The following is a 23,262-nucleotide window of genomic DNA, read 5'->3' on the forward strand; positions in this document are numbered from 1 at the left end:
TTGTAACTACTCCCCCCGGAAGTGAAGGATTGGGCCACCATCGTTCTTGTTGGTGCCAGGTGTGGGCTGTGTTTTCGCACAAGTTCAGTCATTTACCCTCAGAACAGCGCTATGAGGCTGCCCTGCTGATTTTCATTCTTGTTTGGAAGATTAGAGGATGAGAACCCAGAGAGCCTGCGCGGTCCGGCCCCCAAAGTGTCCGGCGGTAGATGGTTGGACTCAGGCGAGCGCTCCGGGCAGAGGCTGTACTTGCCCCTCGCTGAGCGGGCTGGCGTCCACCAGGTCCCGAAGGGCCGGTCACCATGACCAGCCCTATACAGGTGTGGTGGCACAGGCATCCTTCTCATCCTGTGGACCCCGGGTCTGTGCGGGTTGGCTGTGAACCCTGCAGTCTCCAGGCACCGAGGTACATCCAGTCCTAACCGGGAGACTGGAGGAGGTGGGGAAAGCTGAGGTCCAGGTAGGGTGGCGGTGGAACTGAGGGTGGTTATGACTGGGGTGAACCGGTGAGGAAGGGTTGGCTCTCCTGCACAGCAGTGAGGAGCCATGGAAGGTGGTAGAGGAAGCAAACTCTTTCCCCAGAGTTCTCCAGGGGGCCTCTTAGCCAGTGCTGAGCCCTCAGCCACATCTGCCTCTCAGGTAGGCTCTCTGAACCCTTCCCACTGCACGGACTATCACAGTTGTCAACAGTGAGGTCACAGCTGTAGGAGGGCCACCGAGGCCTGGATGTTTCATGCAGAAAACAACTTCATTCCAGAACTGTATACTAAAAAATTAGACAACCTAGGTGAAATGGACAAATTCCTTGAAACATATAACACTGGGGAACAAAATTTTTGTTGCATCCACAGAAACACTTGTTTTTACCTAATTCAAGTGTGCTGATCTCAAATCTGACATTAGTTTTTCTCTGTAAGCTACAGTTTTTTGCAATTCAAGATTTTAGGTTTTCATCTTATTGTAAAATTTTCAACATTTAATTTAACATAATGAAGTAGAATGTCTTCTTGGGCATCATCTCTGTGAAAATATAATAATTTATATAATGCAGTAAATACACTAAAAGATATGACTGCATCAGAATTTGTCTACAATTTCGAAACTGAACATATTAAAACACTTATTTCAATCATAAAATTTGCACAAAACTTATTTAAATTCTATTCAGGCAAAAATTTGCGTTTGTAGCTCTTGCGTTTGTGTTCTTGTTGAGGACAATCTCGTTTGATGCTCCAGCAGTAGTCTGCTCATCACTAACAGCTCCAAGATTTTCGGGAAACTTATCAAGGTGACTGTTCAGGAAGTGAATCTTAACGCTCATGTTACATCCAATGTCGTGAAAAGCCAACAGCATCCTTTGAACCAGAAGTTCATAGTTTTCTGCTTTTTTGTTGCCAAAGAAGTTCTTTGTAACTGCCACAAAAGACTGCCATGCTGCTTTCTCCTCCTTATTCATCTTCCTGGAAAATTCTTCATCACATATGAGGGTTTGAATTTGAGGTCCATCAAATACACCTGCTTTTATCTTCTCGAAAGACAAGGCAGGAAAAGCAGAAATAATATGTTGAAAGCATTCACTTTCTCTATTCAAAGCCTGAACAAACTGCTTCATTAAGCCAAGTTTGATGTGAAGTGGGGGAAAAATGATCCTGTCTCGATTAACTGCAGGTTCACTCACAATATTTTGCATCCCTACTTCCAGAGCTTCACGTTTCGGCCACTCCTTCTGTGTTCAGTGTTTCTCCTAAGCTCGGCTGTCCCACAAACACAGAAAGCAAGGATACTTCGTGAAACCTCTCTGTTGTCCTAGCAGGAAATTTACCATTTTAAGATCCACACAAATGACCCAGTTATGCTCCTCATACTTCAGAAAGTCGAGGACAATTTTTATGTCATTCTTACTAAGTCATTCAATTCAGGTTGGCTAAACTGCTTAGGGGTTGATGACTGTTTGGCATCAGAAGAAGAACCTTCAGATTCTACAACCATTTCCTCATGCATCTTATCAAAATACAGTTGATCACCATGTTCACTTTCTTCATCCTTAGAAGAAATAAAACCATTGAAAACTGGAAGCGGGAGTGTCTCAGAGTGTGGGATAGGTCGTATTGCTGAAGGAATATTAGGATATGCAATCATATGCTGTTTTTTCTTGCCGATGCCCTTTGTATGGATCAGACAGAAATAACAGTCACTGCTGTGGTCCTTAGGTTCATGCCAAATCATAGGAATACCAAAAGGCATTCCTTTGTGTTTTCCTTTTGTCCAGTCATGAGCATTTCCTCACAATTATGACACACAATATGAGGAGCCCAATTCTTGTTTTGATCGCCAAGGGGAACTTGAAAATAGGCAATATATGCACGTGTCACAAATGATGAAATATTGCGCCTTTGACGTTGAAATGAAAAACAGCCACATATATAACAGAAGGTGTCAGGACTATTCTTACATTTATGTATACTCGAAGAAGCCATGATTCAATCTTAAAACAAAATAAGAGGGTGTTTTTATCAGATAATAATTTTTTACATTTAAAAACAACTACAATTATGTAAAAGTGATGTTTTTAAAACATTAATTGCCTTGTGGTTATTAAAACATTAATTGCCTTGTGACTCAATCCAAGAGTCATTGCCCTTTAACTCCAATTTAAAAACCAATGCATGCCATTAACTGTAACAAAAAGAAATTAAAATTGCATAAAAACTTAAGCATGCACCAAAAAACAGATTTTAGATTTGGAATCAGCGATGCAGAAATATATAGAAACAGTTCTAAAACCTCATGCAACAAAAAATGAAAAAGAAATTGTTCCCCAATGTAATCTTTCAAAAATCAATCTGGAAGAATAAGAAAACCTAAATAGACCAATTACAACAAATGAGATCAAAACAGTTATCAAAAAACTCCCAACAAACAAAAGCCCTGGGCCAGATGGCTTCATAGGCGAATTCTACCAAATATTCAAAGAACTAACTCTTATCCTTCTCAAGCTATTTCAAAAAATTCAAGAGGAGGGAAAACTTCAAGCTCCTTTTACGAGGCGAACATAATTCTGATTCCAAACCAGGCAAAGACACTACAAAGAAAGAAAACTATAGGCCAATATCCCTGATGAATTTAGATGCTAAAATTCTCAACAAAATATTAGCAAACTGCATCCAGCAATACATGAAAAAAATCATACATCATGATCAAATGGGATTTATTCTAGGGAGGCAAGGCTGGTACAGTATTTGAAATCAATCAATGTGATCCATCACATAAACAAAAGGAAGGAGAAAAATCACATGATAATATCTATAGATGCAGACAAACCATTTGATAAAAATCCAGCACCCATTTATGATCAAAACTCTCAGCAAAGTGGGAATACAGGGAACATACCTCAATGTGATAAAGGCCATCTATGACAAACCCACAGCCAACATCATACTCAATGGACAAAAATTAAAAGGAATCCCCTCAAGAACAGGAACAAGGCAGGTGTGCCCCTTTTCACCACTCTTATTCAACATAGTTCTGGAAGTCCTAGCCACAGCAATCAGACAAGAAGGAGAAATAAAAGGCATCCAAATTAAAAAAGAAGAAGTAAAACTATCATTATTTGCAGATGATATGATATTGCATATAGAAAACCCTAAAGTCTCAGTCAAAAAACTACTGAAACTGATAAATGAATTCAGCAAGGTGGCAGGATATAAAATTAATATTAAAAAATCAGAGACGCTCTGGCTGGTTGGCTCAGTGGTAGAGCGTCAGCCTGGCGTGCAGGAGTCCCGGGTTCGATTCCTGGCCAGGGCACACCGGAGAAGCACCCATCTACTTCTCCACCCCTGCCCCTCTCCTTCCTTTCTGTCTCTCCCTTCCCCTCCCGCAGCCAAGGCTCCATTGGAGCAAAGTTGGCCTGGGCGCTGAGGATGGCTCTATGGCAGGGGTCCCCAAACTTTTTACACAGGGGGCTAGTTCACTGTCCCTCAGACCGTTGGAGGGCCGGACTATAAAAAAAAAAACTATGAACAAATCCCTATGCACACTGAACATATTTTAAAGTAAAAAACAAAATGGGAACAAATACAATATTTAAAATAAAGAACAAGTAAATTTAAATCAACAAACTGACCAGTATTTCAATGGGAACTATGCTCCTCTCACTGACCACCAATGAAAGAGGTGCCCCTTCCGGAAGTGCGGCGGGGGCCGGCTAAATGGCCTCAGGGGGCCGCATGTGGCCCACGGGCCGTAGTTTGGGGACCCCTTCTCTATGGCCTCCGCCTCAGGCACTAGAATGGCTCTGGTTGCAACATAGCGATGCCCCAGATGGGCAGAGCATCGCCCCCTGATGGGCATGCTGGGTGGATCCCAGTCGGGTGCATTCGGGAGTCTGTCTAACTGCCTCCCCGTTTCCAACTTCAGAAAAATACACACACAAAAAAATCAGAGGCATTTTTATACACCTACAATGAACTGTCTGAAAGAGAAATTAAGGAAACAATCCTCTTCAATATTGCAACAACAACAAAAATAAAGTACCTAGGAGTAAATTTAACCAGGGAGGTTAAAGACTTGTACTCAGAAAATTATAAAAGATTGATAAAAGATATCAAGGAAGATACAAACAAGTGGAAGCATATACCGTGTTCATGGATAGGAAGAATAAACATTAAAATGTCTGTATTACCCAAAGCAATTTATAAATTCAATGCAATTTCTATTAAAATACCAATGACATACTTTAAAGATATAGAACAAATATTCCAAAAATTTATATGGAACCAAAAAAGAACACAAATAGCCTCAGCAATCTTGAAAAAGAAGAATAAAGTGGATGGTATCACACTTCCTGATACCAAGTTATACTACAAGGCCATTGTACTCAAAACAGCTTGGTACTGGCATGAGAATAGGCATATAGATCAATGGAATAGAACAGAGAACCCAGAAATAAACCCACACCTTTATGGACAATTGTTCTTTGCCAAAGGAGGTAAGAGCATACAATGGAGTAAAGACAGTCTCTTTAACAAATGGTGTTGGGAACATTTGACAGCTACCTGCAAAATAATGAAACTAGACCACCAACTAACACCATTCACAAAAATAAACTCAAAATGGATAAAAGACTTAAATGTAAGTCATGAAACCATAAGCATCCTAGAGGAAAACATAGGCAATAAGCTCTCCAACATCTCTTGCAGCAATATATTTGCCGATTTATCTCCACGGGCAAGTGAAATAAAAGACAGGATAAACAAATGGGACTATATCAAACTAAAAAGCTTTTGCATAGCTAAAGACAATATGAACAATAAAAAAGACAAACCACACAATGGGAGAACATATTCGACAATATGTCTGATAAGGGGTTAATAACCAAAATTTATAAAGAACTTGTAAAACTCAACATCAGGAAGATGAACAATCCAATAAAAAAATGGGCAAAATAAATGAATAGACACTTCTCCAAAGAGGACATACAGATGGCCAATAGATGAAAAAATGTTCAACATCACTAATCATTAGAGAAATGCAAATTAAAATCACAATGAGTATCACCTCACACCAGTCAGAATGGTGCTCATTAAAACAACACAGAGTAAGTGCTGGCAAGGATGTGGAGAAAAGGGAACCCTCCTGCACTGCTGGTGGGAATGCAGACTGGTGCAGCCACTGTGGAAAACAGTATGGAGATTCCTCAAAAAATTAAAAGTGGAACTGCCTTTTGACCCAGCCATCCCACTTTTAGGAATATATCCCAAGAACACCACATCACTGATTCAAAAGAAGAAATGCACCCCCATGTTTATGGCAGCATTGCTTACAATAGCCAAGATCTGGAAACAGCCCAAGTGTTTGTCAGTGGACGAGTGGATTAAAAAGCAGTGGTACATATACACAATGGAATACTATGGGGCCATGAAAAAGAAGGAAATCTTACCTTTTGCAACAACATGGATGGACCTGGAAACTATTATGTTAAGTGAAATAAACCAGGCAGAGAAAGAAAAATATCATATGACCTCACTCATTTGAAGAATCCAATGAACAATGTGAACTGAGGAACGGAATAGAGACAGAGGCGGGATCAAAGGGACCAGAGAGAAAGTGGACAGAGGGAAAGGGGATGAGAGGATGGGATCGGAGAAGGGAAAGAGACTGGTGAAATTATATATACATAACATGGCGTTATAGAGAGCAGAAAAGCAAGTTTTGAAAGGAAGGGGGGAGGGTGTTGTCGCAAGGGGGACAAGAGAGATGTTAAGGGGAACACGAGGGTGGGAGGGATGTATTTGGTGGGACACTAGAATCTATGTAAACACAATAAATTAAAATCAATAATAAAAGAAAACAGCTTCATTTCATGCTCCAGTCTGCAGACCTGAGGCCGGCACTAGAAATAGACCCAAAGCGACCCAGCCCTCCCACAGTGCACCCCATCCGACCACATGTCCTGGACCCATACCTTCCTGTTCACATGGGGGGCAATCCTGAGCTTGCCTCCTCCTTACCACTGAAGCCAGGTAAAGAAGGGGGAGTAAGCAGTGGTTGTGGGGAGACCAGAGAATGAATGGGACCTGCAGGCAGAGATCCTGAGGCTGTCCACAGCCCCTCCCCTCCAAGCCCCTCCCCCCAATCCGGTGGCCCTTGAGCTGACAGATGGAGCAGAGCCCTGGCAGCTGCCTGGAGGGAAGACCCGGAGGGAGAGTGGGACACAGGGTGACGCTGCGTGCACAGACCTGGGCCACGTGTCCTGTGTGGTTTTCTTTAGGTAATACACGTGTGTGTGCCCCTGAGCACAGCACAGAGCTGTGGTTCTCATCCCTGTAGAACTCCCTGGGGGATTGTAGAGACTCTGGAACTTTTTCCACACTGATGGTGGAAAGCAGGTTTATACAACCACTTGGGAAACTGGCAGCCTCGCTCCTAGGTGTCTGCACCGCATGCAGATGTGTGTCCATGTGGCACCAGACAATGTGCACTTGGTGCTCCCAGCAGCACCATTCATGTGGCAAACTGGGCACCGCTCAAATGTGCAGGAAGGGTCAAATAGACAAATATTGGTGATGTGTTCGCACTATGGGATATCGTTCAGCAATGAAAGTGAATGGTGTCCTCAGGGCCCTTCCAGTTCAGGGGAGGCCTGACCTCATCTCCCACACCCCCAAGGAGGGGTTGAGGAGCAGTGTCCATCCCCAAGGAGGGACCTGGCCATCCTGAGGGTGGTGGGGAGGAGGAGAAGGGGCAGACCCAGTCCACTGTGACAGCATGGCAGGTTCCTGCCTCCTCTTCCTTAGACAACCAGGGCCCTGTGTCTACCTCCCCTAAGGGCAGAGGAAGAAAGCCCAGCCCAGGATGCAGCCCCAAGGCAGGACTAAGTCACAAGGGTCAGCTCTGTTCTCACCCCACGGGGCTCTGGCAGAGCTGAGGGACAGCCCCCACTGCAGGGCTTTAGTGATGGAGGACAGGGGCCCTCTGTGTGCCAGGCTGGACTTTCTTCTCCCATCCTCAGACGTCCAGCTCAGGTCACCCTGGAAAAGAGGCCCTCAGGCTGTGGATTTGCACTGAGTCATGCTCCTGCCACATGGTCTCTGAGGGAGACCCCTCTCCCTGAGAGGGGCATCAGTTGTGTCCTTTCAGTATTTAGATGACTGTCCCCATATTTTCCTGATACATCACCTCACCTCTGCTTCATCCACTTGATTCAAGTGAATCAGTACTAGGAACCCTAGCTCCAGGGGCAGGTCGTCCAGGCCTCACAATAATTCCATCCCTCTGGCCCCAGTGATTGGCTGAGGGATAGTAATGTGACATAAGGCTGCCCACTCAGAATCAGTCCTGGCACTTTTCTCCCCCCAGCTTTATTGAGATAAAACTGACATAAAACATTGTAAAATTTAAGGTGTACAACATGGTATACATGTATATTACAATATTAATAACCCAATAAGGATGGTTAACACATCCATCACCTGATATAATTATCATATATGTGTGTGTGTCTGTGTGTGTGTGTTAAAAAATATTTTAGACGAGTCCTGGCCAGGTAGCTCAGTTGGTTAGAGCATTGTCCCTATACACCAAGGTTGCAGATTCGATCCCCAGTCAGGGCACGTACAAGAATCAACAGTGAGTGCAGAAATAAGTGGAACAACAAATTTATGTTTTTCTCTCTCTCCCTCCTTTTCCCCTCCCTTTCTTCCTCTCTCCCTTCCATCCTCTCTCTCTTAATTCAGCTTTAAAAAAAGCATTTAAGATCTACATAGAAACTGTCAAGTATACAATTTAACCACCATGATGTACATTAGGTCCCCAGAATTAATGATAATGGAAGTTTGCACCCTTTAGTCACAATCACCTATTTACCCACTTCTATCCCTTGGCAAACACCAATCTACTCTGTTTCTACGAGTTTGATTTTAAATTATTCTAGGTTCACATATAACTGAGACCACATACTGTTTTTCCTTATCTGACTTATTACTCTCAAGGGCCTTCCATGTTGTTACCAATGGTAGGATTTCCTTATTTTTCATGGCTGAATAATATGCTATTGTTTTTCTGTGTGTGTGTGTGTGTGTGTGTGTGTGTGTGTGTGTGTATCACATTTTGTTTATCCATTCATCTGCAGGTTGTTTCAATGTCTTGGCTATTGTAAGTAATGCTGGAATGAACATAGAGTGCATATATAAATTCAGGATGGTAATTTTGTTTTGTTCAGATAAATACCCTGAAGTAGAATTGCTAGGTCATGTGGTAGTTCAAGTTTTAATCTTTTGAGGAGTGTTAGGTGTGAGGGGACATGTCACTGGGATTTTGAGTTGTAATTACCTAATGACTGACGTTTAGCTCCTTGTTATGTATCTGTTGGCCATTTTACTATGCTTCTACTCAGCATAGTAAACCATCAACAAAGTGAAAAGGCATCCTATGGAGAGGGAGAGAGTATCTGCAAACCACACACTGGGTAACCGTTAGGGGTTACTATCCAAAATGCATAAGGAAATCATATACTCCATAGCAAAAATACAAATAATCAAACATAAAAATGGGCAAAGGACCTGACGAGATCAATGCTGTGGGGGAATGTGGTGGGCAGTGGGTCTCAAATCTGTGAAATCCTAGGGCTGTCCCCTGCAGCTGGATGCTGCTGACAGTGCAGCTGCAATGTGTGGGGTGGGATGAGCTGACCTAACCATTATTTATTTGGTTTTTTTTGTATTTTTTCCAAAGTGAGAAGCGGGGAGGCAGTCAGACAGACTCCCGCATGCGCCCAACCGGGATCCACCCACCATGCCCACTAGGGGGTGATGCTCTGCCCATCTGGGGAGTTGCTTCCTTGCAGCTGGAGCCATTCTAGTGCCTGAAGCGGAGGCCATAGAGCCATCCTTAGCACCTGGGCCAACTTTGCTCCCATGTAGCCTTGGCTGCAGGAGGGGAAGAGAGAGAGAGAAAGGAAGGAGTGGGGGAGGGGTGGAGAAGCAGGTGGGCGCTTCTTCTGTGTGCTCTGGCCTGGAAACGAACCCAGGACTTTCACATGCCGGGCCAACGTTCTACCACTGAGCCAACTGGCCAGGGCCTGACCATTGATTTTGTTGCTTTGTTCTCCCAGTAACTGACGCAAATCTCAGCAGCCTCCCCTCTGTATCTCCACCTGACCCAGAGATGAGTCACAGAGTGTGCTTATTGCTCAGGGAAAAGAATATTTCAGTGGTACAAGTTCTTTGCAGATAATGTGCTTTGTAACCCAACCCTCAACTGCTACAGCTCCTTCTGGAGCCCCTGGTAGCTCTGGGAGAATGAAGGGAGGGGGCCAGACTCCTTGGCTTGCTTTCTCTATCTGGAATGGCGATTGCCAGACAACTGTGGCTGCACCCCTGTGGCTTGTCCCTGTCCAGATCACTGGCTTCAACTGCAGCATGTACTGACCACCCGGCAGGAATGCTCACTGTATATCTCTGTGCATCCCAGGCGAGGGGAGTACCAGCAGCAACCTGGTTCCTCTCCTCTCTGGGCCGAGACCTGCACTGAGTTCCCAGCTGCAAGTTCTGGGCTACGTCCCTAGCACTTCTGTCCCTTCTCACCTACCCGGTATGCTTCTACTTGCCCACCTTCATATGTTTCAATGCACAGATCTCTGACATGTGTTTGTGTATTAAGCAGGGAATCCTTTGTTGAATTATAGCTGTTCAAATTGTTGAAATTTCAAGGAGAGAGACCAAGGCGATGTCTTATGCTGCCATTCCTCTGACATCACTCCCTGCCTTTCCATTTCTGATGGCTTTCACTTCTTTCTCTTACCTAAGTGCTTGGCTAGGACTCCCAGTAGTAGGTTGTATAGGAGTGGTGACTGTGGAAACCTTGTCTTTTTCCTGATTTTGGAGGAGACGTTTTCAACATTTTATCACTGAGTATGATGTTAGCCAGGGCTTTTCATAGATGGCCTGTATTATGTTGAGATGCATTCCTGTACCTAATTTGTTGAGAGGTTCCTTTTCTTTTTTTTTTAAATGTGCCTTGACCGCGGGCCTTCAGCAGACCAAGTAACCCCTTGCTTGAGCCAGCGACGTTGGGCTCAAGCTGGTGAGCTTTTTGCTCAAACCAGATAAGCCCGTGCTCAAGCTGGCGACCTCAGGGTCTCAAACCTGGGTCTTCCGCATCCCAGTCCGACACTCTATCCACTGCGCCGCTGCCTGTTCAGGTTCCTTTTCTTTTTTAAAAAAGCAAACATGAATGTTTAATTTTTTTCAATGTTTTTTCTGGCATCTAAGGAGATGATCATATGACTTTTAATTTTCTAGTTGATTAATGTGATCACATTGTTGATTTGTACATTTTGAAGCATTCTTACCCCACAGCAATGAATTGCATTTGATCATGTTGCACAATCCTTGTAATACGTAGCTGAATTTGGTTTGCTGGTATTTTCCTGAGAATTTCTGCTGAATTTGGTTTGCTGGTATTTTCCTGAGAATTTCTGCAGCTCCTGGCTGGGACCTGCTGTCTTCGGCAGCATCAGGAGCTCCGTGGTGTGCTGGGCATGCAGGTCAGGGAAGGTGTGCAACAGCCAAGTGCATCTGAAAGGGCTTTTAGATTCCAGTTGGGTGAGCGGGACTGGCATCATTTTGAGGCAATTCTTCCCATCCTTGGAAGTAACATGGCGTCCACTGATTCAGTTCTTTCTTGAGACATTAAAATTTTAATTCTCATGAAATGTGCCTTTTTATTAGGTTAATTTTAAGATCTCATATAGACTTAGCTGTCCTGTGCTCATGCATACATTCACTTATTTTTTGTTTTCCTTTGGTTAAAAACTATTTTGATAAGACTTCAATTTGATGGAAAAAGTACCAGAATAGCACTAACTAAGTCCTTCTACTTGTGGCTTCACTGAAAATTAACATTAATTGACATTATAATGTTAAAATTAACAGTAAAATTCACAAAAACAGACTAGTTTCCCTATTTCATTCATTACTCACTTTCCTTCTCTGTATGGACATTGTTAATGTTTAAACTCTTTGCTGCAGACATTATGCTGATTTACCCCCAACTATTTTCATGTTTATTTCGTAATAACAGGCACTTTTTCTTACAGAACCAGCAGTAATGATCACTATCAGGAAATGTAACATTTGCAGCACTGTTACCTAGCACACAGTCCATACTCACATTTTGCCAATTACAGTGGTACCTTGACATATGAGCACTTTATTTATTTATTATTATTATTTTTTAACATCGTCTAAGTCTATATAAAGGTTTGTCTCATGGAGGAGAGAGTACCCGAATAGGTTAGACTTTGTTAGTATAGCAAGCTCAAATTGTGTCAGACAGTTTTGCATCTGCCACAGAGTGTTGCTTGCAACACGAGCACTTTAAATCACCAGCAATTTGAGAGACGAACAGTCAGCTTGCAGGGCTCCCTGTGAGTCACTATCTGCGCCTCCCTTGGAGTCTTTCTCCCTTAGAGCCTCTCATTCCAAGTCTTTCTCCCTCAGTCTCCCCCACTGAGTTCTTCTAATTCTCTCTCTTTGTGACTCTCCTTCTCTGAGCCTCTCTGTCTCCGAGTCTCTCCTTCTTTGAGTCATTCTTTTTCTGATGCTTTCTATATGAATCTTTCTCTTTGATTCTGTTTCTCTGAGTCTCTCCAACTGAGAGAGGGAAAGAGAAACATGGATTTGTTGTTACACTTATTTGTGCACTCACTGGTTGATTATTGTGTGCGTCCTGACTGGGGATCAAACCTGCACACTCTAACCAATTGAGCTACCCAGCCAGGGCCCAAATGCATTGTTTTAAAAAGACATGTTTCACTCAATCAAGGACATCTGACTCTTCAGATCATAAGACAGACTATGTTCTTACAATTTCCTTTTTAAACATGATAACCAAGTAACATTTTAACAAAAGGAAGAAGGAAAGGAGATTCCAAGATGGCAGCAGAGTAGGGGAACACTGTACTTACCTGCTCCTGGCCCCAAACCTGATTCACAGATAAAACATCAAGCATTTAACTGGAATTACCAACTGAAAGATAGCTGAACTGAAAAATGATAACCAAAGGTTTACAGAATAAGCCAGACCGAGCCTCAGAGACTGGTGAGAGCAGAGCCAGGGAATGGGCTAACCCCTGCACCCACAAGCAGTGGCTGCAAATCTAGAGGGATATCATGTCTGAGGAGCTCCCTCCCCCCAGGAGGCTGGGGGGTCTCAAACCCACGCAAGGATCCCCAACCCAGAACAACAGGGATGGGGAGCGGAGCGCACATAGCACCTGGAGGTGAAAATGAGAGTCCGAGACGCTAACTTAAGAAGCAGCAGCACTCCCACTGCCTCAGCTGGGGGAGTGCACATCCCATCGCAGCCGCCGGCGAGGCCACTCTGCCGTGCGCAGTCCTAGCAGTGTCTTCGGTGGTGCCCTTTTTTTTTTTTTTAAGTTTCTTTTTTTTTTAATTTTTATTTATTTATTTATTCATTTTAGGGGGAAGAGAGAGAGAAAGAGAGAGAGAGAGAGAGAGAGAGAGAGAGAGAGAGAGAGAAGGGGGAGGAGCTGGAAGCATCAACTGCCATATGTGCCTTGACCAGGCAAGCCAGGGTTTTGAACCGGCGACCTCAGTGTTTCCAGGTTGATGCTTTATCCACTGCGCCACCACAGGTCAGGCAACAGAGGTGCCCTTTTTCTGGGGAAGGTTTAGGCAGAGACAATGTCTAATCTGTGGGACCTTGAAAACAGGGCCAGTCTCCCTCCCCCCCAGTGCACAGCTGTCTCCAGAGAAGCTTCTGTTTGGGAGCAGGGGTGGTGAGCACAGCTGCATTATTCCCCGGGAAGGGAAGCTATCCCAGCGCCCTGTCTACAGGCTGGCACGCACCATCCCCAAAGGGGGAAAGCTGGCGGGGCCTTAAACAAAAGAGTACAGTGAGCTGGGAGAGCAGAGTGCCTGCAGAGTCAGAGCTTTAGGACCAGCCTTGCCCACAGTGAGTGCGTGGAGCACTGAGAAAGCAGAAAACTGCCCGACCTGTGGTGGCGCAGTGGGTTAGAGCATCGACCTGGAACACTGAGGTACCTGGTTCAAGGCCCCGGGCTTGCCTGGTCAAGGCACATGTGGGGAGCTGATGCTTCCTGCTCCTCTCTCTTTCTCTTTCCTCTCTAAAAACTGAACAAAGTCTTTTTTAAAAAGTCTGAATTCACTTTGCCTGACCAGGCGGTGGCCCAGTGGATAGAGCTTCCTACTGGAACACAGAGGACCCAGGTTTGAAACCCTGAGGTCGCCGGCTTGAGCGCGGGATCATAGACATGATCCCATAGTAGCTGGCTTGAGCCAGGGGTCACTCGCTCTGCTGTATCCTCCCCACCCCCTGGTCAAGGCACATATATGAGAAAGCAGTCAATGAACAACTAAGGTGTCGCAATGAAGATTTGATGCTTCTCACCTCTCTCTCTTCTTGTCTGTCCCTCTCTCTGTCTCTGTAGCAAAAATAAAATAAAAATAAAAATAAAATAAAAAAGAAAGCAGAAAACTGCACAGAGAGCCAAGACTTCTTTAGGATCTGGCCTCGGTGATGGAGAGCTTAGAGGTCAGAGTGACCAGCAGAGAGCAAGGATGTTGCAAGCCTGTCACCCTGGGGAAGCTTTGGTGTGGAGCCAGATGGGAGGGTGCAGGGGTGTGTGGAAACTGCACAGTGAGGGTGGTGACTCCTGCCTCCCCTGCGAGTTCAGACCAAGATACCTGAGGAACGCAAAGAAGTGTCCCACCCCTTTCTACAGGACTGCAGGCATCACCCCCAAAGGGCAGCGGTTTGGACTAGCCCTGTGGAACCCTGGACACCCTGCCCCACTGGGCTCAGTTCTACAGGGGGAAAGGCAAGAGGCTTAGAGCTCAAACATGCAGAGTTCCTTGGAGACTATTGCAGGGGAGCGGAGAAGGGCTGAGCCCCTCTGTGGGATGGGCCACTAACAGCCCCAGTGAGAGACTCTCTCAATTTCCTCCACTGAACCAGGGGCTGCTCAGCTGGAAGAACCTCTGTAGAGGGGACTGCCAGCCCCACTCGACCTGAACCTACTGCTCGCCCTGGGGGTGGGGGATAGGTTGGAGTATCCAGCAGTGGCTGATGGATTAAGCTCAGAGCAAAATATACACACAGACTGAAAGTGAAGGGATAGAAAACGATATTCCATGTAAACAGAAATGAAGAAAAAATCCGGGGTAGCAATACTTATATCTGACAAAACAGTCTTTAAAACAAAGACTACACTAGGAGACAAAGATGGTCACTACTTAATAAAGGGGTCAATCCACCAGGAAGATATAAGCATTGTAAACATTTATGCACCCAATATAGGGTCACATAAATACATAAAGCAGATTTTGATGGACCTAAAGGGAGAGAGAAATAGCAATACAGTCATAACAGGAGATTTTAACACCAGCATGCAGACGTCCCAGGTTCAATCCCTGGTCAGGGCACATGTGAGAAGCGACCATCTGCTTTTCTCCTCCTTCCACAGCCAGTGGCTCGACTGGTTCGAGTGTCTGCTCTGGGCACTGAGGATGGCTTGGCTGATTCACACGTCGTAGTAGATCAGGCGCAAGACAAGGGTGTCTCCTTTCACCACTCTTATTCAACATAATACTGGAAGTTCTAGCAACAGCAACTAGACAAGAAGAAGTAAAAGGCATCCAAATTGGAATTTGCTGCCCATATGATAATGTACATAGAAAAACCTAAAGTCTCCACCAAAGAGTATGAGACCTAATAAATGAATTTGGCAAAGTAGGATACAAAATTAATATTCAGAAACCAGTGGCATTTTTATATACCAATAATGAAATATCAGAGAAATTTAGGAAACAACCCCATTTACTACTGCAAAAAAATAAAGTACCTAGAAATAAATTTAACCAAAGATGTAAAAGACTTATACTCAGAAAATTATAGGACACTGAAAAAAGACATCGAGGAAGATACATACAAGTGGAAGCATACACTGTGTTTATGGATAGGAAGAATTTAACATCATTAAAATGTCCATACTACCCAAAGCGATCTATAGAGTCAATGCAATTCCTATTAAAATACCAATGGACATACTTCACAGATCTAGAACAAATATTCCAAAATTTATATGGAACCAAAAAAGAACCTGAATAGCAATCTTGAAAATGAAGAACAAAATGGGAGGTACCATGCTACCTGTCATCAAGCTATACTGCAAGGCCACTGTAATGAAAACTGCCTGGTACTGGCATTAAAACAGGCATATACATCAGTGGAACAGAGAAGAGAACCCAGAAACAAACCCACACCTTTATGGTAAGTTAATATTTGACAAAGGAGGCAATAGTATACAATGGAGTAAAGACAGTCTCTGTGTTAATAAATATTGTTTGGAAAATTGGACAGGTATATGCAAAAAAAAAAAAAGAAAGAAAGAAAGAAACCAGACCACCAACTTATATTATACACAAACTAAATTCAAAAATGGATAAAAGACCTAAATGTCAATCAGAAAATCATAAAAATCCTAGAAGAAAACATAAGCAGTAGAATCTCAGACGTCTCTCAAAACAATATTTTTGCTTCTCTCTCCTCAGGCAAGTGATACAAAGGAAAAACAAGAACAAATGGGACTACATCAAACTAAAAGGCTTTTGCACAGCAAATGACACCATCAGCAGAACGAAAAGACAACCCACAATATGGGAGAACAGATTCCCAATATATCTGATAAGGGGTCAGTAAGAAAAATTTATAAAGAACTTATAAAACTCAACACAAGCAAGATAAACAATCCAATTAAAAAAATGGGCAAAGGACCTGAACAGACACTTCTCCAAAGAGGACATACAGATGGCCAACAGGCATATGAAAAAATGCACAATGTCACTAATCATCAGAGAAAAGCACATTAAAACCACAATGACATATCATCACCTCACACCTGTCAGAATAGCTATCATCAACAAATCAACACAAAACAAGTGCTGCGGAGGGTGTGGAGAAAAAGGAACCCCGCTGCACTGCTGGTGGGAGTGCAGACTGAGGCAGCCACTGCAGAAAAGTCTGTGGAGTAGCTTCAAAAAATTAAAAATGGAACCGCCTTATGTTCCAGCTATCCCATTTCTGGGAACATATCCTAAGAATCCCAAAACACTAATTCAAAAGAAGATATGCACTCCTATGTTCATTGCAGCATTATTTACAATAGCCAATATATGGAAACAACCCAAGTGTCCAACAGTGGATGACTGAATAAAAAAGTGGTGGTACACATTACACAATGGAATACTATGAGGACATAAAAAAGAAGGAAACCTTACCTTTTACGACAGCAATGGATGAACCTGGAAATTATTATGCTAAGTGAGGTAAGCCAGGCAGAGAAAGACAAACACCGTATGATCTCACTTATATGTAGACCAGGGGTCCCCAAACTACGGCCCGCGGGCCACATGCGGCCCCCTGAGGCCATTTATCCAGCCCCCGCCGCACTTCCAGAAGGGGCACCTCTTTCATTGGTGGTCAGTGAGAGGAGCATAGTTCCCATTGAAATATTGGTCAGTTTGTTGATTTAAATTTACTTGTTCTTTATTTTAAATATTGTATTTGTTCCCGTTTTGTTTTTTTACTTTAAAATAAGATATGTACAGTGTGCATAGGAATTTGTTCATAGTTTTTTTTTATAGTCCGGCCCTCCAACGGTCTGAGGGACAGTGACTGGCCCACTGTGTAAAAAGTTTGAGGACCCCTGATGTAGACTCTAATGAACAGAATAAGCTGAGGAACAAAATAGAAACAGAGGCAGAGTCACAGGGAACAGATGGACAGCTGTCAGAGGGAAGGTGAAGGGATTAGCCCAAAAACATACATACATATATACATACATATATCTATCTATATCTATATCTATATCTATATCTATATCTATATCTATATCTATATCTATATCTATATCTATATCTATACCTATGTCTATATCTATATCTATGTCTATATCTATATCTATCTACGGTATCTCTCTATATCTCTCTCTCTCCATATATATATATATATATATATATATGTATGTATTTGTATTTTTCTAAAGTGAGAAGCAGGGAGGCAGAGACAGACTCCTGCATGCACCCGACTGGGATCCACCTGGCGTGCCCACCAGGGGTCAATGCTCTGCCCACCTGGGGTGCTGCTCTGTTGCAGTGGGAGCCATTCTAGTGCCGAGGTGGAGGCCAAGGAGCCATCCTCAGCGCCCGGGCCCATTTTGCTCCAGTGGAGCCTTGGCTGTGGGAGGGGAAGAGAGAGAGAGAGAAAAAGGAAAGGGGGAGGTGTGGAGAAGTAGATGGGTGCTTTTTCTGTGTGCCCTGGCCAGGAATAGAACCTGGGACATCCACATGTCAGACCGACACTCTACTGCTGAGCTAGCCGGCCAGGGCCTATATATATATAGTATATATACAGACAAGAGAGTGGCAATAGCCAAAGGGGGAGGGGAGTGGAGGTAGGGGAGGAGGGCAAAGGTGGCGAATGTGGTCAGAGACTTTGCTTAGGGCGGGGTGGGGCATAATGTGGAGTGTAGATGGTGTTATATTAAGTTGTACATTTGAAAGCTATATGACTTGGTGAACCAAGTCAACCCAATAAATTTTTAAAAAAAGAAAAAAAAACTCATCTCTGAAAAAAAAATTAAAAAAAGAAAAGAAAAATCTTAACATATATTAAGCTTTTGTTTTTATTAGCCAAACATTGAATGAATGCGCCTTCACCACATCTGCTTAACTTATAAGACTCACTATTTTGTTCACTCTTGGTTTGTAAGTTTTATATTTTTAATTTATATTGTTTTCAAAGCCTTTTATGGTAATTTGAGGACTCCAAACTTGGAGTCCCACAAAAGGCCATTCCCACTGCCACCATGGGGTGGCAGCATCCTGCAAATGTTGGTGAGCCTCAAGGAGTGGAGAAAACCAGATAGGTCTACGACCCCCCAGCCTTGAACAAATGGGGCCGAGTCAAGGCGAAGTGCACACAATCCCCAGGAACCCAGAGGAAAAACACCTACAACAGACAGAAGGTAAAAGAACGGCTCTGAGTCCCGTTTTCTGCTCACTTCAGCACAATGGCTTAGGTAGGAGATGCACACGTAGCAGAATGGGATGAAGGTGAAAAGGTTCTCTGGAGAAGGGAGGAGGTAGGAAGTGATCTGTGGGAACCGTCCTCGTTTTCTCCCTGTGGGGAAGCTCTGCATCATTAGCACCTGACCAACTCACTTGGGTAACTTTTGTCCTGAGCAACTGCTGGATGTCACCAAGGTCTGTTCCCCTGCACCAGGGTGCTCAGCGTGGGAGGCCAGACGTGGTGATTCATCAGAACCCTCTGGAGAGGACAAGGGAGGACAAGTGATGCCACAGCCACTCTGACCTGGCTCTGCCTCGTTGGAATGACTTGCTGTCCCTTAAGGGGTGACAAATACTTTCATTTGCTTGGTTCTTTCACTGCATTAAAGGGCTCCATGTGCTATGTAATCTGTCCTGCCCCACAGCACTTGACCCTTTCCTCCCAGAGCTCACTGGGCTCTTGAAGCTAAGAACAGGGCACCATGTCCAAAATGTGACCGGTTCTGCCACTGACCAGAAAGTGATATAAATTTGGTCCTCAGTTTTCCCATCTACAAAATTATTTGGATCATAACCAGAATAGCAGCTTGAGAGGAACTTCTATCCTCAACTCCTCCCCCAGGACCCAGGCTTGAATTTCTCTGGACTTCCCTGGGAGGAGTCGCCTCCCGTCCTGGTTCTGTGCTCTGCAGCTGGTGACGTGAGGGTCACCCGAACCTCCCGGCAGCCCCAGCAACGTGAGTGGCAGGCCTGCTCTGGAAGAGACAGACACCAAGGCCACAATGCGGGCCCCAGTGGGGCTGGGGTCACTGCGTGCAGGGCCCCCACTCCCTACTCAAGAGCCAGAATGAAATGACCAGTCTAAAGGACATCAATCCCAGAAGGGACTTCTTTCTAGAAAGGCCCCACACTGGCTGGACGCCAGCCTTTCCTCTATGATCTGACTTACTGGGGGGGGGGGGGGGGAGCCTGCTACTAGCTCTAGCTTCTCTCGGCTGAGAGCAGCACCTCCTTGGAGCTGCCATCTGCCGGTGCCCACGGGGAAGGCACCGTGCCAGAAGACAGAGCTAGACTGCTGTTGCAAGGGCTGGGCCATCCTGCCAGGGGGAGCCTGGGCTGTACTGGAGCACCTACCCGAGGGTTGGAGGCCTTCCCCAAGCTGCCAGAGTCACGTGTCTGTCTCTGCCTTTCACAGTTCCTCTTGGGACTCAGAAGTGGCTATCTCTATCCACACTGTCCCCTCCCCTCCCAGCTGGAAATGTCCCCCATTTCCCTCGGAACTTCTACCCACGCTGAAATCGGACAGCTACGTGTACTCTCTAAGCCTCTGTTTACTCATATATATAATAGCATAATGAATTATACCTACCCGACAAAGATTTTTTTAAGTTAAATGAGGTAATTTAGATAACGTCATAGGCACAAAATAAGCACTTTATATTAAGAGGTTTTACTTTTCCAATTACAACAGGCACTCATGGTAAAAGATAGGGTTAAATTGCTAAGGAAGAGTCACAGGACCTAAAAGGACTATTAATCAGGGTTCTGCAGAGAAAGAGACCCAGTAGGATGTGTGTATGTATGTGTGTGTGTGTGTGTGTGTGTGTGTGTGTGTATATATATATATATATACATATATATATATATATACATACAGAAAGGGCTTCACTATGTGGAGGCAGGCGAGGCCACGTCTGCAGTGTAGGACGGGAGGCTGGAGACGCGGGAGAGCTGATGGTCTGAGGGCTGTCTGCTGGAGAATGCCCCTTTCCTTAGGGAGGATGCTCTGTTTGTTCTATTCAACTGGTTAAATGGGGCCCGCTCACGTTATGGAAGGCGTGCTTTACTCAAAGTTCAGTTCTAAACGTTGAACACATCCCAAAACAGTCTCAAAGTTGACACCTAAAATTAAGCATCACAATAATGATGCTTACACATGTACAGTTTTGCAGGAAAAGGATACACCACAGCAGGGGTTGGGCTAAACTGTTTTGATATAGTCCCAGACTAAGAGCACCTTTTACATTTTAAATGTAAACTGTAAAAAAGACTATTAGCCCTTCAATAAGAATGGCTGCTCAAAGAATTGAGGACATTGCCTTTCGCCTGCAAACCCTCAATATTTGCTGTCTGGGTTTTACAGAAACTGCTACCTGTAACAAACCAACAGCATTAGAATAAGGGTGTGCATCACAGCCAAAGGCTGCCTTACAGCAAGGAACTGGGGAGGGAAGGTGCGAACTGCAGTTGTCTCCCCTCCCTAGAGACCATACCCAACGCTGTCCAATCAGGAACCGCTGGCTTGTCTGCAGAACATGCCAGCACTAGGGAGCATGGAGTCCAGTTGATGCCTAACCAGCTCCAAAGACAGAGTCCTCGAGGGCTGTCACAGGACCAGGTGCAAATACCAATATCATCGTTATCAATAAACATTGCTGACAGGCTGGCACAAACCTCCCTCAGATGCCTCAGAGCCATGGTCACAAAGCATGCTACTAATCAGAATATCTCATGTCTTGACCAGGGGTCAGTGTCCTTTCCACAAGGCAAATGTGCAGCTCACAGTTATAAAGTAAAAACACTACCACATCACAGATGAAGACAGATCACTGCCAGCACCCAGAAGCCCTGTGTGCCTCGTGTCACACCATGGCTCCCTCTTTCTCTCATCCTGACTTGTGGCTATCAATGCTTGCTGTAATTTGTTTTGACCACTGAACTATGCCTCCTCATGCATATAGTTCAGTAGAGTTCATTTTCAACCTTCATAGAAATAGAAAAATAATTTTTCTACTTTCTTTTGCTCAATGTTATGTTTTAAAGATTCGTCAATGTAATCACTACATGGTATTCCACTGTCAAAATACACGTGTATTTATTCTCCTACTTTACTGTTTGATAAACATTTGGGTTATTTCCGTTTGGGGCTATCAGAAACATTTCCTCAGTGAACACTGACCATGTGCACAGCAGCAAACACGCCTCCGTAACCTGAGGAACGTGTACCCCCAACTTTGTGAGATAATGTACAGCTCTTCTCCAGAATGCCGCTCCTAGCTACCCTCCAGGCACGAGCGCTCCTGCTCATCTACCGTTTTCCCTGCATTTGGGGTGTTAGTTCTTCACTGGGGACGTGTTCTCTCACCCTGGGGTTTGCCTCTTCACGCTCTAGAACGTGTCTGCTGATGAACAGCAATTCTTATTTTTTTGTTTTGTTTTGTTTTTTGTATTTTCTGAAGTTGGAAACGGGGAGGCAGTCAGACAGACTCCCGCATGCGCCCGACCGGGATCCACCCGGCATGCCCACCAGGGGGCAATGCTCTGCCCATCTGGGGCGTCGCTCTGTCGCAACCAGAGCCACTCTAGCACCTGAGGCAGAGGCCATGGAGCCATCCTCAGCGCCCAGGCCAACTTTGCTCCAATGGAGCCTCGGCTGCGGGAGGAGAAGAGATCGACAGAGAGGAAGGAGAGGGGGAGGGGTGGAGAAGCAGATGGATGCTTCTCCTGTGTGCCCTGGCCGGGAATCGAACCTGGGACTCCTGCACTCCAGGCCGACGCTTTACCCCTGAGCCAGCCGGCCAGGGCCAGCAATTCTTATTGTTAATCTAATTTATTACCTGTTTCCTTTGTGACTAGTGCTTCTTATGGCTTATTTAAAAAATAACATTAACAAGAGATTCTCTTGTATTTCTACTAGAAGCTCAATAATATTGCCTTTTATAGCTAAGCCTATGATCCACCTGGGTTGCTTCTGTAAGGCCCGGGTCCCATTTTACTTGATTTCTCTCTGTGGCCACCCAGTGTCCCAGCTCCATTTATTGGAAAGACCACCCTTTCCCCATGCCCTGAATGTCATCTTTATCATAAATCAAATCTCTACGTGTGTGGATGGTTGCAGACAGTCTCCAGGCTCCTTGTTTTCATTCACTGGTCCATTTGTCAACTGCTGTGCAAATACCGCAGTGAGTGGATGAATGAAGCTTCCTGAATTTTGACATGGGGTGAGCCCTCCTCCTTCGTTGTTGTTTTTCAAAGGTGTCTTGGCTGCTCCTGGCGCTTTGCATTTCTGTGTAAATGTTAGAGACAGCTAGTCCAATTAAAAACAAAAACCTAAAAACAATTATCACCCTGTTGGTATTTTCGCTGGGATTGCACTGAATCTGAAATTGGTTGGGGAGAAGTGGCATCTTTGCAATATGAAATTTTCTAATTCATTCCATTTATTTGAATCTTCTTTAAATTTTTTTCAATAAAGTTTTATATTTCTCTCCACAAGGATTTTATACCTCTTTTATTTATTGTATTCCTAGACACTAGACATTTCTTTGTGTTGTTATATGTAGTATTTTACAAAACATTTTCTGTTTGTTGTTGGCATATATATAGAAATAAAACTGATTTTATCTTCTTCAAGTTCGCTAATTGTTCTCATTCATTTTAATATTTTATCTGTAGTGCTTTTGGACATTCTGTGAGCACAATCATGACACCTGCAAATACAGGAATCTTTTTTCCACTCCAATATTTATATATTAATTTTTAAAAACATTTTGGGCTGGCTGAGCCACTGGGAAAGCAGTGATAGTGATATTGGATATTCTTGTCTTTTTCCTAATTTCAGAAGGTAAAAGCTTCAGTATTTTCTCAT

General features: G+C 44.2%; 1 long non-coding RNA gene and 1 other non-coding gene across 2 annotated transcripts in view; both read right to left on the bottom strand.

Moving 5' to 3' along the window:
- Positions 1–23,262, bottom strand: part of LOC136310946 (uncharacterized) — an 89,726-nt gene that overhangs the window by 41,773 nt on the left and 24,691 nt on the right. The gene's annotated exons all lie outside the window — the stretch shown is intronic.
- Positions 11,742–11,865, bottom strand: LOC136311396 (small nucleolar RNA SNORA28). The gene has a single exon (XR_010726784.1). It is a non-coding gene; the product is annotated as a small nucleolar RNA SNORA28 (small nucleolar RNA).

This window comes from Saccopteryx bilineata, chromosome 7, assembly GCF_036850765.1.
Source record: "Saccopteryx bilineata isolate mSacBil1 chromosome 7, mSacBil1_pri_phased_curated, whole genome shotgun sequence".
In the NCBI taxonomy this organism is placed as follows: domain Eukaryota; kingdom Metazoa; phylum Chordata; class Mammalia; order Chiroptera; family Emballonuridae; genus Saccopteryx; species Saccopteryx bilineata.